Source organism: Gobius niger, assembly GCF_951799975.1.
Source record: "Gobius niger genome assembly, chromosome: 10".
NCBI classification, from domain to species: domain Eukaryota; kingdom Metazoa; phylum Chordata; class Actinopteri; order Gobiiformes; family Gobiidae; genus Gobius; species Gobius niger.
Genome location: NC_136861.1, coordinates 29,556,890 through 29,574,337, shown reverse-complemented (window position 1 = coordinate 29,574,337; position 17,448 = coordinate 29,556,890).

Below are 17,448 nucleotides of genomic sequence, written 5' to 3'. Positions count from 1 at the left end.
TCTTGTCCAATTCCTGTAGGCGGGGTTCCTCTGTTTGATCTGAAACAGGCACTCCCCCAAGGGGGAGTGGGACAGGAGACACCATGTGAATAGTAATGAACAGACTAAAGAAGTATTATATCAAAATAAGACAAACTCTGCAGTCAGAAGAACTTGAGGACAGTGCTCAGTGTACCGCACTTCCCACAGCAGTGTTTCTACTAAGGCAGCTTTACTTCAGGGGGGCAGGTGCTGGAATTTGGACTATCAGTTTAGGTTTACCCAGTTTAGCTGGAATCTGGAAACCAAAAGTGTGTGGCTCGGTAACACAAAGTTTTACATTCATCAGTATCTGAGCATAACAACTGAAGTCCTTTTCTGCCTTAAATCATATCAGCCAACGCAATATCGTTATGAAAAATCTAATGTTTTTTTCTCTTTTATATCGCCTAATCTTGAAAAAATGAACTTTAATGTTATCAGTAAAACCAATATTCGTTTTGAACATTTCCCTTATACAGAATCTGGGGACACCAACAGCCTTCTCAACAGTGAAATCCAGCATCCACCTCATGTGACCTGTTTCAGTTCATCACAGCGTGTGACCTCCAGGGGGCAGCAGAGTCTATGGGCTACGACAGCAGTCCTGTTTGCCTTATGGAGCATCAGTCTACACTCCTGTCTTTTAGCCCGCTGATTAGAAAATAATCATTTCACTAAATTAATATTACATTTTGTGTTCAAAATCATAAATCTGTTTTGTTTTGTTGTCTACACACACTAAAAGCGCATATATTTTTTAATAGTTAGCAATAATAGCAATGGTTCAAAGTCGCTCCTACCTTTCCGAACACATTTTTAACATCCCAGTTCTTCACAGGGATGAGTTTTTGACCCCCCCCTTTTTTACTCTCAGTGATCAATGCTGTCACAGTGAGGTAATCAACAAGAGCTAGCTGCTAACTCATGATTGATATAAAGTCTTTTACTGAGATGCTCGGCACACACAAATGTCTGTTTTTAGAAGATACTCAATGGTGAACATTTTATTCCGCTACGGGGAAAAAAATAAGCCCATAGTTAGCGGTTAGCAAGACACTTGGCCCTGCTGTTATCATGAATCCTAATAAATTGATATTGACGAGTGTATATTATAAATGCTGGAATAATCCTTGTGCTCCTTGCTGTGCCCCGTACCCGAGGTTGGGAACCTTGTGCAGACTTTAAAGTTTAGACCAGTGTCATGAGCAGGTGCAAGGGTCTGAGCTGACTGTTTTTAAACGGCTCTGTGAGATTGTTCCACAGGAAGCCACACTCGTGAGTATAATGTCCTGTCTTTGTTTCTGCGGTTCAGCTTTGTCTGTGCAAACTCCGTCAGAGCCGCAACAGGCAAAATGCATCAAATAAAAGGTCACACATTCATCGGTCTGAGCTGAAAATGTGCTTTTATAGGCTAAACTATGGACGGATGCTGGAGCGTGTTGAGCCTGAAACTAAACTGAAGAAATGTCTTTGATGGAGAGGATAGCCTACTTTTAGATAAGAAACGGGCAGAGGAGTAACTTCCAACACAAGTAAAAATTCACATGTTTTATTTTCATTGTAATCAGATTGACTCATTGTATTTTGCAGTACTCAAGTGCATAGTAGCAAAGAACATGACACATATTATTTGCTAAAACATTGTCAACACAATTATATTTAGGATTTTGACGGAAATTTTCGAGGTGTTTATAGTTTCACTTCCTTATTGGACCCTGACAGGAAGTGACATACATAGAGGCAAACAATTTTAAACTGTTGCCGCGCCGACCATGTCAATGGGAATTTGCTACGGAACTTTACCTCTATCTATAGATACAGACGGCATCTCTGGAATCGCCCACATATGGTCATTTTTGAAAACAGTTAAGGGGGAAAACAATTTTGAAAAAATTTAAATTTTCTCTAATTATTCAAAAACGACTGTAACAAATGCTGAATTATGAACATAGTTTCTACTAAATAAAGATGCAAAGACATGGAGAGGAGCAAAGTGGTTCAACGGCCCATAAATACATGAATAACGGAGAATGCTAACATGATGCTACATGTTAGCATCGGGCTAATGCTAACGTTTAGCTAGCGCTTGCTACAACTGCCGTTTTTTCACTTCTACTGAACAATCTGCTGTGAGAAAATATCCATATGGGCCCGATTTACACTTGACTTTATTTGTATGTGATAAATAAGTTCATATTCCACCAGAAAATGGTTAAAAAGAGAGAAAAATCGTGTTTCTCTAAAGATTCTATTTTCCCCTCGGCGAAGCCACGCCCCCTTCTATGACGAGATGCCGTCTGTATTAATATCACTTCCTGTCATTAAGTTAAAGGTGCAGGCACATAGAATCATTCTATAGCATACTCAGATAACTATGGAACCCAAAATTGTTTGGACAATCCTGCAAATATAAAAAAATAACTTAAAAGAACTTGCCCTATTGCTGGGTTGCAGGTGACATCACAACATTCTAAAGACCAATACTATTGTATGGAGGAAAAATTATTTTGTTTTTGAGGAAAATTTTTTTTTGTCTTGTACAGAGAGATCATGGACCCAGTGATCTCTCTGTACAAGATCAATATTTTCCTCAAAAACAAAATCATTTTTCCTCTATATAATAGTATAGGCCTTTAGAATGTTGTGATGTCACCTGCAACCCAGCAATAGCAACACTGTTCTTGACGCTGAGATTTCACCTCTGTCTCTTTAAGAAACTCCTGTCTGGCACACCCATGAGCACTCCCCCTTCAGTGCGGGCAACATAAGCCAGGGGTGTCTTTAAAAAGTATTTAAAATTGATTAATTCAAAGCTAAATCTGCTGCGGGTTGAACTGAGGAAGAGAATATGGGAGGGGCCTTGTTCCCTCCAGCAAAACAACAGGAAAATGGCTGCTGGCACTAGATTCAAAGATTACTCTAAAACACATGAATCAATCTGAGCAACATTGGAGGCATGTTTTTCAGGAGGGAATGACACACTAACATGATAAAAAGCTTTAAAAAGGGATTTTTACATAGTGGCCCCCCTTTAAAAATTCTAATACAAAAATTACTTTTCCTCCCAACATTTCTTCATTAAAATTTCTGCTTCACTGAAATCAAATTATAATTATTACTTACAACGGATATTATTCAAAAGCATTAAAACCGGTGAAAAGCACTTTAAAGGGGCTACAAGCAAGTTGGCCATTTTATACTCGCTACTGCCACCTCAGGTCATACATGTAACTGCAGCTTCTATATTAAGCTCGTGCATGACGGCACTTCGACCCGAATAAACACCTTTCTGAGTGACAGTGCAGGATTTTAGAGGCAGTTGTGGTGAACAGGTCTGGGCTCATTCTACACATTAGGACATGGCTGGAACATGTAGGGGGAGGAAAATGCATAATTTTAACATTTTTAAACCCGGTATTCCCTTTAAGTAAAAGTATCATGTGACAATGTTATTTAATCCAGTTCAAGAAATGTTGTGGAGTAAAGAATACAGGCAGGGACGTAGTGAAATAATCATGATGTAACTTAAAGCCACACCCCGTAATATTTCACTCAATACATAGAATAAAATACAAGCATTTATTTGATTACAGATGTTTATTATCATTGAACAGAACTTCAAAAAAAATTAACAAAAGGCCTTACTGTTACTTTACTGGGAGCGGGGACGTCTCAGGCTCGTCTCCATGGAGATGTAAACAAAAGTCAGCCGAATATGAGATTTAAATCGGTTTATGTCCTCATCCAAATCCATTCTCCGATTGCCCACTGCAAAAACAACATTGTCTGTGTTTAGCAGGTCATTGGGAGCAAGTTTTCTTTTTTCCAATATGCTACACACTGTTCCTTTAAGTGAAATAGAAGCAGCTAAAACGTGTTCTTTCCACCATTCGCCTTGGATCAGACTTGGTAATAATCACACTAATAAACTTAAATAACTTTAGGTTCTTTGTTTAGGCCGAGTACAGTATAAAAGATGTTGCAAAAGTTGTTTTATTCCATATGTAAAGCGTCTTTGAGTGTCCAAAAAAGCGCTATACAAGTTTGATGTATTATTATTATTGTTTTACTACATATGTCATACAGAACTGGTATTATCTGAAGCGGTCATGTGACTACTCATGGCCAAAACAATCCTGACACTTCTTGTTTATGTGAAGCTATTATTTCTGTATTTGATAAGCAAAAACACAAACAAAATAGTCGCCTACATCTTCATAAAGATTCTCTAGTCATCACCTTATCGTGCCCTATATATCCGCACCTGTATAGCAAGTCCTCTCCTGCTTCACTTCAAGCTTTCGCTAAAGGCAAATGACATTTCCATTTAATGATCATGAACTTAAAGAAAACATTCCGCGAGGTGAAGCCGCCGTTTGACTCCTGAGTGCACTTTTTAGGCACTCAGCCCATCCATCACACTCGCTCTGACAGTCTGCGGGAGACTGGATTCAGCTGTTTGCTCAGAGGCACATCGATTCAGAGCGGGGCTAATAGTTTTCCCTTTGACGAACACGCTCTTCTTCTCTTTGTCCCACACCTCTGATGGCATGGTCACGCCCACGCCGACCTTTTCTGACGGGATTAATATAATGCCACATAAGACGAGGGAGTGGAGGCTCGACCTTAGACAAAAAAATGTAACCTTTTAACCGGTGACCAGTACAGTTTAACACCGTAAACCCCCCCCCCAGTATGAAAACATTCATATTTCCTATTTTTCATACAATATTGAGTTGATACCAGAATAGGGAGTGGATGGTTGTTGTTTTTTTCTTGCCGAGACACATCCAGGAGTTGCCTACAGTGTTACTTCCTCCAGTCAGTTCTTTTGTCTGTCGGCCTCTTTGTGTCTGGACGAGGGTGAGCTAATTGCACCAACCCCAGAAGCTATGTGTTTTTTAAAATGCTTTGATGGAATAATATTTGTACAAGAGGAAGCTACGTGGCAAATTGAGGTCTGAGGTGATCGTCTTCAATGCTCTCGGCTGATTTGACATTCACAAAGCAGACGCATTCAAATATGTTGTCTGGCTGTCAGCTAATCCGTCAAAACACAATAGAGGCAGAATTTGTGTCTGGAGTTTAAAAGTTAAATCGTTCTTGTGCTTGTGTAAGGTTCTGAAGTTGACCTTTGGTTAAACAAGCAAGTACTGTACATTGCTGAGTCGCAGTGAGTTGAAGTATTGAGGGCGAATTTTAAAGAGAGACATTGCAAATTGAGTGGAACAACAATGAATAACACATTTCTTGCTGTTGCCGTGACGGATTGCCAACCGCTGTTTCCAATGTTATGAAATCACACGCATGACCTCAGATACAGACGGCATTTTTTTCACTCTTTTTTTGACGTTTTCTGGGGAAATATAAACTTATTTATCACATGCAAATAAAGTCAAGTCTAAATCTGGTCCATGTGGATGTGTATTCACCGTTGATTGTTCAGTAGAAGTGAAAAAACGGCAGTCGTAGCTAGCGTTAGCATTAGCAGGACGCTAATATGAAGCATCATGCTCTGTTATTTATGTATTTATGGGCTGTTGAACCACTTTGCTCCTCTTTGTCTTTGCATCTTTATTTAGTAGAAAACTATATTCATAATTCAGCATTTGTTAAAGTAGTTTTGAATAATTAGAGAAAGTTTAGATTTTTCTCTTTTTCTTAAAGGGGCTATATCATGCTATTTTAGCCATTCCAAAGTTGAGTATAGGCATTTATATGATATATTGTACCTCTACCATTATGGAGCACTCATTTTTGTGATAAATATAAGTGTTTTCTGGAGGTATTTTTCAAACCCGGAAGACACAACGCTTCGATTCAGTTAACTCCGCCCCCTCTCTCCGCACACACTTTACCGTAATATAAATAAACAACAATAAGTGAAGTTACTTCACGATGCAGTTATGCGGAGTTGACATCTGCAACACAGCTTCATAAATGGCTAACACACAAGCTAATATGCTAACACACAAGCTAACCCGCGTTTGGATTGACTCACCCTCTGGTCCATCGCTGTTTACATTGTGGGACTCGCGTTGGTTATAAAAGTTAATCCACTTTGATTCTGGCGAGGGTTCACCAAACATCCATCAGTGACAGTCACAGAAAAACACCATTTTGGCTGATAGTCGCTGAATCCCGGAGAAAAAAACAGCTGAGTGGCCTCTTCTTGAAAAAGGTTGAATATAAACTCCTCGTCCTCGTAGCCAAACGCGCTTCTTTTTCTCCGTGACATTATCGTTAGTTAAGAATAAATAACAGGTGTGTCCAGAGTAGGATACGACGAGCCCCATCTTCACAGCTACAGCGCAAACATGACTGATCTGTTCAGACGCGATGTGTTTGTTTTGGCCACAGCAGCTTTTTTTTTTCTTTCTTTTTTTTTTTTTTTTTTTTTTACTCTTTGTTTCTCTCTTACGACAGAAATAATGAAAAAGCTGTTTTACAAATTAAAATCAGGCCTTGAGCATAGAATTAAGACATTACATTACAGAAGTCGAGCACTTCCGTTCCGCTGTTACGACACAACTGAACACTCAGTCGTTCACGAGGAGAGGGCGGAGCAGCTGCTCAGAGAGCAGGATTCAGGAGGATTACTGAGAGCTGCGTGAATGAAGCCACAAACCACTCTGGGAGTGTTTTTGATAAGGAAATAGCATAACAACATGGCTAAAAGCTCCAAAAAGTCGATTTTGCATGATAGAGGACCTTTAACTGTTTTCAAACATGACCATATATGGGTGATTCTAGAATATGATGATGTCACAGGCACCCAGTGGGTGCAGGAGCCAGTTGTTCCTATTAACTGCACTACGCTTTCACAAGTCGTATCTAAAAAGAAACTCTATGAATTACAAAAATGATCATTAATATGAGTCACTGGGTCCATGATCTCTCTGTACAAGACCAAAAATGCCCTCAAAAACTAGATCATTTTACCTCTATATAATACTACTAGCTGAGACCCGGCCTTCGGCCGGGCCTCGCTAGTTTCCACATGTGATAGTCTGAGATTGTGAGTGATTAAAAAGAAATGTCCAACCGGTCACACAGTTCAGCTGTAGACCAGTGGTTCCCAACCCATTCCAAAAACTATGGCCACTACAAAAGTTTAAAATAATTAATGCTAAAAATAATTTCAAACAAACTGCAATTTGAGTGTTTGATGCACCCGTACTCCTTTCTTATAAACTACAACGACAATATGTTCGCTAAAAGGGAATAGAATTCAAGAGACAGTGGGATAATTATGGATAAATATTAGGGGTTCAGCTCTAACGGTTCGGTTCACGGTGCAGGACCCGTGGTTTGGTGCATCACGGTAGTGTACGATGTAAAAAACAATAAGTAGGTTTTGAAATGAAATAGCCTAATGATCGTTATTAGACAGTATTTTTAACCTTACAATAAAATTGGCAATGCGTTCAAAGCTGCTTTAGAATAAAATGTACCTCTGGGCTCACAATACGTGAAAGCAAATGACACACAGCGCCCGGCTTCGATGCGCGCGCGCACACACACGCACGCACACGCACGCACACACCGCCCTGTTTTGATGCACGCGCGCACACATATACGCACCGACGCACACAAAAACGCGCGCACACACACACATCGCCCTGTTTGGATGCGCGCACACGCACGGCAGTCAGATCTCGCGCACTCGCGTTGTTGTGACGGCGGGTTGTCCTCGGACAGCAGCACCGCGGTCCATATGGACCCGTGGTCAATTCCCGCTGGCGGCGGGACCGCAACGTGGGGGCCGGCACCACGCACAAACTCACTACTGTCGCCAGGCTTCCTGATGTTCCCAAACGGTCTCCCATCCCAGTCCTAACCAGGCCCTTCCCTGCTTAGCTTCGGAGGAACGGTCTCCCATCCCAGTTCTAACCAGGCACTTTCCTGCTTAGCTTCAAAGTCGGTATGGGAAATAAACATGGCGGCGCCCAGGCGGCGGCCATTGAGATAGCGTTTTCTATAATAGATAGGCCTTTAGAACTGTGACGTCACCTGAAACCCAGCAATAGAGTTCGGGAATGTGATGTCACATCGCTAAGCGTTATGGGATTAGCAGCAATTGTAAACTAATGGATATTTTAAAAGTTAAAATACTGGAGTTTTTGTTCACATTAAAACACTTGGACACCTCAGTGAGTTAGATGTATTTACCAGCAGTAACTCAGCAGCTAATGGAGTCATTCCACGGCTTTTTTCTCCACTTTTTATACTGGTTTTTAGCTAATGTTAGTCAATGGAGAATGTATGCTGCATGTATAAGCTGGAAAGATGGCAGATCTCCATGGTAACAGTGGAATTTCCAGAACTCTATAGATAGTGTGGTTGTATTAAATAAAATGTTCAAACCGAGAGGGGCTCCCTACGTATGGGGAACTGCAGGGCTGGCTAATGCAATAGACAAATACTAATTTCCTTCACGAAAAACACTTCAACAATTGAACTCATTTGATGTTATAATTAGTGCTTAATTGACAAGAATCACCAAAGCAAACACATAATCCATGATAATCTCCTTGATTAACCATCCTCACCCTCACAATATTTAAGGAGTCCTGCAACCAAAAGGTTAGAATTTATAAACTTATATAGAAGCTTATATACTGTAGACCTACAGTATATAAGCCAGATGTTGTTTTTACCATGTTTGACATTATATAAAGGCATTATATAAAGCTGAAGGCCACTTGCTAGCGTAACGTTTTTTAGACTCTACATGTGGCTTAGTTATGATAGAAACATGCACATCCAAAGGTAGGTAAAGCTCAACAACAGTAAAAATTTAAAAATGAGGGCAGGAGCTCCCATTTTTTTCCTTCTTCTTCTTCCTACACTGTATCATATTGTAATGTTTCGGGCCACATGCCTTTCATTAGTTGTACTTAGTTAGTAGCATAACTACGGCGTTCAATATCGAGGAGTTGTAACGGATCCATAAACAGTAACATTTCCACACGCAGCCTCGGCTATTTTGATCACTAAACTGTTTTATATTTTATGTTGAAACAACATCATAGAGCATAAACTACACACATCCTTCACATCCCACAGAGCTCCACCGTTGGTCTTCTTTGATTTATCATGATATTTTGAACAAATGTTTACCATTGCCAGTAATATAATTAATATGAGCTAATATCTGAATTATAGGTAAGAGAACAGCCATGATCTGTAATGACAGTGCTCCTGATATGAGGCATTTGTTCGCACTTTGAAATAGATCTGTCATTCCCACATCTTCACTGCACATCTCTGCACATAATTCACCCATGAACCTGTCTCACGCTTGGAAAAATCCGCATCGTTTTCTCACAGCGCTCATTCCAACGCGCTGCTGTTTTTCCAGTTTGGTGACTGCACTATTGTCCCCTGTTGTTTTGCAAGGGGACATAACATGCTCCATTAATTTTTTGGGGGGAGGTTTTTACCATGTTGTTCAAATCCAAAATATCACTCTCTTCTCAGTCCATACAGAGCCCGTTCCCATGAATTTTGCGTGCAATCTTGCGACAGTGTCTATTAGGTGTTTAAGCAAGTGAGTATAAAGCATATCGATGGTGTTGTGTCTGCTTCACCAGGTGCTCAGTTTAACCCTGAAGCCCTGAAGCCTTAGCAAGCTGCCACTTCCAATTTGGCTGTGTTGGTTTACAATGTTGTGAAACTCCAAAATGTTCCCCACTGCCCAGTTTCCTCTGCTACAAGATGAGTTTTCTAAAAGTTAGGCTTTACTCTGACCTTTAAAACTTTTTGTTTGTTTGTTTTTTACACTTTTTGTATTGCATTTTCACAAGACGCAAAATCCACATGTTGCGAAAGTCGGAAGGAATGTTAATGTCACACCTGAACCCAGCAATGGTCTATCATGGAATATTCAGTCACTTATCTAAATGGGCTCATGTAAATGTGCATTTGATAAATTGCTAATTATGCACGGCATGTAGCGCGGGGGTTAGCGCTCGTGCTTCACAGCTCAGAGGTCCCAGATTCCCACCTGGACGGGGCCTTTAAGTGTGGAGTTTGCATGTTCTCCTCATGTCTGTGTAGCTTTCCTCCTGGTACTTCGGTTTCCCCTATCACTAAAAACATGCACAATAGGCCAGGATGAATGTAGTGTGAGAGTACACATGGTGTTTACAGGCATGTGTGTTCATTAACATGCACTGTCCCCGTTCATAAAAGCGCATCGGATCCCCTATGTATGAGGCAAAATGGACTTTTCATGATAATTTAAGTCCACTGCGGTGATAAAACCACAGCCACATTCGTTTTTAGAGCAGATTTGGAATAATATGAGTAATGAATCATGAATCTTTTACATTAATAAACACTGATGTTTATTTCATTGTCAGGGGTCCCACAGGGATCAGTTCATACTCCTCTTTTATTTGCCATTCTTCATTTTGAGTCTTTTTCTTATTTTAACACTGGGATGAGTGGTCTGATGCCCTCTGCTGGTATCAGTGAGTCAGCATGCATGATTGTGTAAATAGACACTAACAGGCAGATTCTTCAGAGCGAAGGCAATTTGAAAGCTGAAATCAAAATCAGTCTAGTGCAAGGGGTATGGACTTTAACCTCTTAAACCCCGCCTGAACCGAGCACATTTTCTCCAGTTCAGCTTTACCCAAATCTAAAAGCTTGGACACTGGAAAGCAACAGTGTAATGCCTCATTTGAAAGCTACCAACAGCGTTTTTGTCGTGTTTGTTGTGTTTTTATCGCATTTTTGTTGCTTTTCCGGTACAAGGATTTTTCACGATTTTTATGCATTTTCTTTTTTTTTTTGGTAAGCTTTTCGTTTTGGGTAAAGCCAAATTGGAGAAAACGTGCTTGGTTCAGGTGGAGGTTAAGATTTTAAAGTGATAGTCTACAAGATTACAAAATGGCTAGAGAGAGAAATCTAAAAGTAAACAATCGAGCTCCTTCGCCCTCACCTTCTGGCTGGACCTAAAAGCCCCTCCCCTCATTCCCTGTGCACGCGATTGACAGGCCGGTTCAGAGGAAAGCTCGCCTCATTGGTCGAAGTTATGGCACCAGTGATTCTGAAGAGTGGACTCAGGAGGGACTTTACAAAAAATATAATTATTTAATATTACTTACGTTACATCAAACTGCTAAACTGCAGGCGGTCAACTATACACAATCTATAAAATTGGTGAAACATTTTAAACTCACACGCTGTCACTTTAAACCAGCAGAAGCACTCACTGGCTTCATTAGCTTTCACAAACCTTTTCTCTCACTTGACACTGACACCAATGACAAGACTTACTCATCTTCCATTATCCGTTCTCGTCAAATTAGGAACTGTGAACCGACACTCGTTTTTAATTGAGTCTAAACAGGCTAAAGGGACACTTCATTTGCCAGAGGAAACAGGGAGCATCGACAGCCGCGCTAATTACAAAGAATGACTCAAGCCGCGTGTCGGAAATGGTTAATGTCACAAAAACATATTGACTACAAGGCTCTTCATCTACCGCCACCTACGCGCACTCCATCGTATGCACTGACAGCTCATTTTTATGTCTTCGGACGCCTGTGTAGGTGCAACTTGACAGTTAAATGCACTTTCAAGTTGTCCACACACAAGTATAGAAGCAGCCCGGTGAGTCACTGGTTTGAAAGTCTATGCTGTGTTCCCTGTCTGACCCATAGGCTATCGCTGTTACGTGGCGTCCCACAGGGGTTTGTCGTTGGTCCATATATATTTGCCTTTCGAGCTTCCCAAAGGAGCATTTCTTGATGCGCTGTTGTATATAGATGCACATAGGCTGTACAGGTTTTTTATGAAAAGGGTGTTAAGTGAAGTTTATGGATTCAGTATACATTAAAATAGCTGAAAAATAAACAAAAAAATCCAAATTTTAGCTGCATGTGTCTCTGGTTCTATATGTATTAAGATCTAAACTCAAACTCACAATCTTGGAGATATTTTCCCAAAATAACTGTTTTGTAACACTTAGAAATGGTCCACAGTAACAAGCAGTACTTTGGATTGGCATTGTACTTTCCACATTTAGCCAATCACTTCTCTGTAATTAGAATTTATAGAGACTAGACGCAGGTTGGTCATGTTATGCTCACTACTGCCACCTCAGGTATTATGTGTAACTGCAGCTTCCATATTAAGCTCATGCATGACGCCACTTCAGACCCGAAGTAACAACTTTTTGAGTGATTTTTGAGTGAGTGATTTTAGAGGCAGTTGTGGTGAATAAAATTTTAAAAACAGCATCGCAAGTAGCACTCAAGTAGCTGATGTCCAGTTTTTAATCAAGGAAAACGTTTCGGCATAGCCTTCATCAGATCATTCTTTTTTCACCTTTGAACCACAATGTGTGTTCAAAAATGAAAAAAGAAAGATTTTCCTCAACATCTGCACCTCTGAGAATACTTCTGGTGTGCATTGCTTTATTTTCTCAGTTGTGATGAATATGTCAGGGCTCATTCTACACATTAGGACATGGCTGGAACATGTAGGAGGAGGAAAATTCTTAGTTTTAACATCTTTAAAATCCTTATAGTCCCTTTAATTAGGGCATACTTGCGGTATGTTGGTTCAGTTTGGCAATGCAAATAATAATGTGGTATTTACTCATTTAAGCTTATTCTTTGATCTTTATTTAACCAGCAAAGTCCCACTGAGATTGAGAATCTCTTTTACAGTTGAGCCCTGGCTCCAGGGTGGAACCTATTGTACATGTTTTTAGTGGTGGGGGAAACTGGAGTGCCCGGAGGAAACCTACACGGACACTGGGAGACATGCAAACTCCACACAGAAAGGCCCCGTCCAGGTGGGAATCCAACCCGAGACCTTCTTGCTGTGAGGCATGAACACTAACACTGGTAACATGATTGTCATAACTAATCCAGTACAAAGACTGCAAACGACCAGGACTGTATTGTAACTTGCTGTAATTTGATGCATCGTCTCTTTTTCTCCTTGATTCCCATGTAACAAAAAAGTCTGGAAAAGTTGTCTGTAATGGAACTTGCTTTGTACAACAAGCGTTTCTGGTGACGTGAGCGTGTTTGAAACTTTTAAATTGAAAGTTGTCTGCACAAAAGCACCGAGCAGCAAAAGAGGGCTGAGTCACTGCCTTGTGCTAGTCCTCTGTTGTTTTGCCTTACCCCCAGGGCTCAGTGGAAGCCTAGCATTATCATTTATGACGATCTGTGAGGGCCCAAAGCACAGGATGATGTTACCCTCTGTGCCATTTCATTTCTTCCTCTGCGGGTATGACACAAAACTAACTATCAAGACATATACACAGCTCTATTTTGTCAGATTTTGGAATCAATTGAGTAAATGTCCACGTAAGCAACTTTCTCATCTCCATATAAATAGCCTTCGGGACTAAGGATGATTACAATTCGAAGTGGAGTGCGCCTGGGTGCTACGCTATTGTTGTAACCGCAACAAACAATCATAACCCAAAGCAAATTCATTGTTGGATTTGGAATACATTTTATGCTGGATGCCCTTTCGAACGTGATGATCTCTATTCATCCCAATAGACACTGGCTGATCACTTCTGGCTGTGTCGCTACAGAGAAATAAAGTTGTATCTCACAGATGGTTCGGATCTAGAATCTCAACCAAACAATTTCCTTAGGGTTGTTGGTTCAAATCGCATCAAAAATCCAAGAAGCTTCACATACATTGTTGAAAACTTACACTGTAAAGTCAATATTTGTGACAGGAAACACAAAACTGCAAATGCAAATGTGAACAAAAAGTAAAAGACAGTGCAGCCAAACAAAAGTTGAGGAGAAATGTAAGCAAAATTGATGTTGCATTTCTACACCACACTGAATCATATCTGCTGCCCATACACATTTAACAGTCCGTTACTTCTAGCTCACGGGACGACAACAGATGGCTGATTTTCCATTCCGGTTGACAGTTCCACCTCAGTACTGTTCTATCAAAAACAACACACTGACACGAGATAAAAAAAAAAAGAAAGAAAACATCATTCCATTAATTCTTTCTTTGCGCATTCGTCTAGAAAGTTTCCCTACATCACGAGGATTGCTTTGCTGAATCTTACGAAACATTCCTCGCCCAATCTGATACATTAAACTCCAGGGCTTCCAAAGATTTGAATCTACAAAGCGATCGGCGTGCTTATGGTGGCTGACGTCAACGGTTTATTCTGCAGATTTCATGTCTCTTGCGCTATATCTCATTCTCTGCATCTCTTGCCTCGCTTTATGCACACTGGCTGTTCTTTTTCCTTTTGCCAGTGTCTTCTGATAAGAGGGATTTTCTTTTCCTCTATCCGACTGCTTTCTGCATCTCAATCTCCGCTGTGCCGCTGTACTCTCCCTCTGCTATCCTCCTCCTCCTGTGTCAAGCGTGGGTTAGTGTCTGACTCATTCTAAATCTGGGAGGAAGTGACCCAGAAAACCATTCATAAAAGCGCATCGGATCCCCTATCTATGTATAAGGCAATATGGACTTTTCATGATAATTCTAGTCCACTGCGGAGATAAAGCCACAGCCACATTCATTTTTAGAGCAGATTTCGAATAATAGGAGTAATGAATCATGAATATTTTTTACATTTATAAACAGTGACGCTAATTAAGTGTCAGGAGTCCCACAGGGATCAGCTCTTACTCCTCTTTTATTTGCCATTCTTTCACGTCATACTTCTTTCCGCTTTAACTTCCTTCATCATAGGTTTGACATTGGACACGGGAGAAGTAAAGTAGTCAAAATTATGCTGAAACAGAGCAGTGTTACAGTAGAATAATGTCACCGAAGTAGAAACTATCGCCAAACTATTTGTACAAAGAATTTGATGAATATGCTGTTTGTAAGTAACTGTTGAAGTCAGATTTTATTTCAGTGTTGTGATGAGACTGGCATTGCCTTTTGCAAATCTTCAAACAGATCAAATGACAATGAAATAATATATAAAGGTAAAAATACAAGAGAAGTTAAAGCCCCGTGGTGCATTACAGGTCACATGTTGCTACATCACAAGATCCACTACACCTGATCTTGTGATGTGAATGAACAAACAAGCCAGCAACACCAAAAGGCCTCCTAATACTCAGACAGACAGACAGACTTTTTAATCATTATTATTATTATTATAGTTTGTATTGTTTTAAGGAATTTAACATGCTGTGTAAGTGCAATGTAACACACCAGCAACAATCTCTTCATAAACAAGCCATTGGTGACCGGCTCTCGGTCTATTGGTTGATATTTTAGAGCAATTTTTTCCACATCTGTAAAAAATAGTTGCTTGAGTTGAATCTATTTATTGAGTGAAATGTTATACACATTGACGAGAACATTTCCACAAAAAACATATCTTCGCACATAATCAACAAGAACAAACCTATTGGTTGTTTTCAGGTTCTAGAATGTGTGTCACACTCACATGTGGGGGGCAGGAGCCAGTTGTTCCAATTAACCGCATTACACTTTGATCATTAATATCATTGACTTGGTTCATGATCTCTTCACCAAAACACCACAAATATCCTGAAAAACAAAATACCCGCCCCCCACCTGTATAAATATTATAAGCCTTTAGAACGCTGTGATGTCACCTGAAACCCAGCAATAAGCAAAACGATATTTCTTAAAAACAAAACTACTGATGAAAGTAACTCAACTGGATCGCTGTACCCGCCTCTGCACTTGCTGTCTAACAGTGCTGGGGTGCGTACTACTTTTCTACCTCCCAAAACATAAAAATAACGTGACAAAACAAGCTACACCTAACTCACCCAATATCCCAGAAATAGTGTGACAGTGCAATGCTGTTATGTGCTCACCCAGCCCTCCATACTGTATGCGAGGAGGTGAGATGTATTTAATTATCTCTTCTATCCGGCTGTTACCTAAACGTGCAAATACCGGTGAGTCAGACACGGCTTGTCAGCGCTTGCTTCGAGAGGTGTTTATATGGCACACAATCCACATCTGTCAGTGCATATTTCAAGCACACATAATCATGGGAGTGTCATGATTAACGTAGAATAAAAGGGGGGGTTATTTCCAAGTGGTTGTGTCCCTTTGTGGTGCAGCTCAAGCCATTCCACCAATTAACACAACTATGGTGATATAAGTTTGACCTGGTAGTTTTCCCTGGTGTGACATTATTCATTTGTTTTGTTATTTCACCAACTTAATTGACCGTACGGGCGCAGGAAGAGCAGGAACAATACGAAGAGGTAGAATTTCCCAACTGTCAACTGTCTGCAACTATACTGTAACGAAAGGACCACGAGCAAGTCCCAGTTCTATCCTCGGAAAGTAGAACTCTCCTATAGATACAGACGGCATGTTTGGAATTACCCATATATGGTTATGTTTAAAGCAGGAGGGAAACAAAGAGAGGGAAAAAATTAACTTTATCACATTACTCCACCATTACTTTAAAGCAGTAAGTAACTTGTTTACCTTAATAAATATTTTTGTATTCCATCTGGAGGTAATACAAGCGTTAATGGGATGATTGTTAATGGTGTCTCTGGCCAGAAAACAGGCTAACATGCTAAGGGGCAAAGCTAACTCCGGGCTAGCACCACTAAAACAGTATTTACAGCCAAGCTTGAGTGAAAAAAAAAATCTACATTGTGTAATTGGATGTACAATATCCCTCTGTCCTTTTGTCTTTTTTTTGTCAGTGTAGTATTTACTCTCAAGGACAATTCATGAGTAAAAATACGTAGCATGCTAGGACACCTGCAGTGGCGCTTATGGCCTCTAGGGGCATCAGTTACTTAGTACTTCTTTAACAAATGCTGAATTATTAATATATTTTTTCTACTAAATAAAATTACAGAGACGTGAATCCGAGCATAGTGGTTCAACAGATGAATCATGAATATTTTTACGTTAATAAACAGTGACGTTAATTAAGTGTCAGGAGTCCCACAGGGATCAGCTCTTACTCCTCTTTTATTTGCCATTCTTTCACGTTGTACTTCTTTCCGCTTTAACTTCCTTCATCATAGGTTTGACACAGGAGAAGCAAAGTAGTTCAACAGCTCAAAAATACTTAAAAAGCAGACAATGCTAACCAAGAAGCTACGTTAGCTTTATGCTACATACGCAAACATTAGCTACGACTGCCGTTTTTCTTTGCTTCTACTGAACAATTTGCAGCGAAAAAATATCCATGTGGACCCGATTTTGACTTGTCTTTATTTGTGTGTGATAAATATGAGAGGTTTTCTCAGCCCCTCAGCTAGGCCACGCCCCCTTCTATGACACAGTGCCGTCTGTATCTATGTTGTAGAATATATAAAAATGCTACTTTTCTTTCACTTGTCTTACAGAGTGTTGACACTTGGCGGGTGTAAAACTATCATACTTACAGACATTGTCCCAACAAACTCACAATAAACAACAACATAAAAAACTGTCATATCCACA